The sequence below is a fragment of the Centruroides sculpturatus genome, unplaced genomic scaffold, assembly GCF_000671375.1.
Source record: "Centruroides sculpturatus isolate CEXI.00-Female unplaced genomic scaffold, Cexi_2.0 scaffold447, whole genome shotgun sequence".
Taxonomy (NCBI): domain Eukaryota; kingdom Metazoa; phylum Arthropoda; class Arachnida; order Scorpiones; family Buthidae; genus Centruroides; species Centruroides sculpturatus.
The window spans coordinates 509,952-512,071 of NW_019384728.1; the positions used below are offsets into that span (position 1 = coordinate 509,952).

General features: G+C 30.8%; 1 long non-coding RNA gene across 1 annotated transcript; it reads left to right on the forward strand.

Annotated features, from left to right (window-relative positions):
* Positions 1–6: 6 nt before the first annotated feature.
* On the forward strand, positions 7–1,399 carry LOC111628153. Its single transcript, XR_002757128.1, has 3 exons — positions 7–681; positions 762–836; positions 930–1,399. It is a non-coding gene; the product is annotated as an uncharacterized LOC111628153 (long non-coding RNA).
* The last annotated feature ends 721 nt before the right edge of the window (positions 1,400–2,120 follow it).

Here is a 2,120-nt window from a genome sequence, read left to right on the forward strand (position 1 = left end):
AAGTGCAGGAAAAGTATTAAGAATCATAATATTTGTTTGGCCCCATCTTTGACCAATAGTATTTCACAAAACATTTGTAAACATATTAATAATAATAGTAAAAATAATTTAGACCCTTTAAAAAAAGCTGGTGTGGTTTATAGAATTGAATGTGACTGTCATAATCCGTGTGTATATATAGGAGAAACCGGGCGTGTACTAGAAACTAGAGTTAAAGAACACGAAGCGGCCATTCGGCTTAAGTATAATAATTCTCCGTGGTTTAACCACATCAATAGTAATAATTGTAATATTAATAGAAACAATGTAAAAATTTTACATATTGAAAAAGATATTTATAAAAGAAAATTCAAAGAACATATAGAAATTAGAAAACAAAATAATAATAATTTAATAAATCAGTCGAAAGGGATGGAAATAAATTATAGCTGGTACAATCTAATAGATGGCGCTAGAATAAAATAAAAAATAAATGGTTATGTATTAAGACGTCATCACTTGATTACCGTTGTAAAGTGTTGGTGGTCTACTGTGTGACTTTGTAAAGTGTTGATGGTATGAAGTTAAAAATTTGTAGTGCTTTGGAATTATTTTTACAATTGTTTGTCAATGAATTTTTAATAATTAGTTGGTTTTGGTATGTTTATTATACACGTATGTGGAAAAAATTTTTTTAAACTTGTAAGTATAAGTATTGTTTAATATATTATTTGTATTAGCCTTATATTGTTTTATACAAAAAAAGATAATTGTAATTTTAGGATTCTTACAAATGTGTACAAAGTTTACCACCCCTACCCATGGAAATATCATTGTAATTACCACCAGCGGTTATTGTAAGTTTTTCTCCAAAATTTATAATTTTGGTGTAGATATACATCTATGTCGTGTTTTAGTTAAACATTTTACGTTCTTTGTTATTATTTTAGCACTGAAGAGGGACTGGAAAATATTAGACCAGCCCGAAATGCATTTGATGTAGTCTTTACAAAATAAATTTAATTTGCCAATAAGATTGCTGTGAGATTTGTCTACCAAGAATAATTTTGGATTAGAGACAAAAATCGTCATATTAACTAATATACAGCAAACCATTTATATATATTTTAAATTAACCTAACAATTAGCATCAATTAAAATTCAAATCAATTAAGTTGTTTGTTTGACCCGTCGACGGAGAATGATCCCATCATCGATCTCGAATTTTCCCATGATTAAAGCATGGAGTCAAAGTTCCCCAAATCTAGCTCTAAATCTTCATGTTTCATAAACATTTATGTTCTAAACATTTTTACTTTATAGGTAATTTATATGTCTATTATAAGAAAGTATTATGCAAGTACATACGTATTGTGTTATGTGAATTATTCCATTTATGGAAAGCCAAAATTTCGGTCTCGACCTGCTTAAATGGGATCCATTCTCGTGGCCCCCCAATTTTTGTTTTCGCTGACATGGACCCCTTGCAGTTCGGAGTCGACCCCTAGGGGTCGATATACTGTAGAGCACTTTGGGAATCATTGATCTAGATCAGGGGTGTCCAACCCGCGGCTCAAAACAAGTTCGAATGCGGCCCAATAAACGTGTAAACAAAACCGACAAATTGTTTTATTTTATTTATTTCAATGGCATAAACTCAAAAAAGAAGTTTTACAAAGCCGTAAACTTTTATACATATTTTATTTTTGAGTGAAAAGGAAATATTTTCAAATACTTGGAGATGTGTGAATGACGAAGGAATACTATGGCCGCGTTTCTTTATGCAGCGCTCGAGAAGCGCTTTATAGCGAACCCCCTGAAACCCGTTTCTAAATGCAGCGCTGCAATGTAGCAAACCGTTTCTAAACGTTTGCTGCAAGAGGTCGCTGCAGCGAAGATAAAGCAGCTTTTACGTCCGCTACACGTGTAAAGCAAAATGGACGCTTGTGTGTATAATACGATATTATGCTATAAAAATAAAAAAAGTCGAAGTGACTGTTGATAAAAATATTATGGAAAGATTAAGAAGGATTAAATTTTATGAAATGATCTGAAAGTTATCTAAAGAATAAGAAAATACTATATTTTAAATATAATTATATTTCTTTTATCTCTTTACTTTGTTCACATTTATGGAAAGA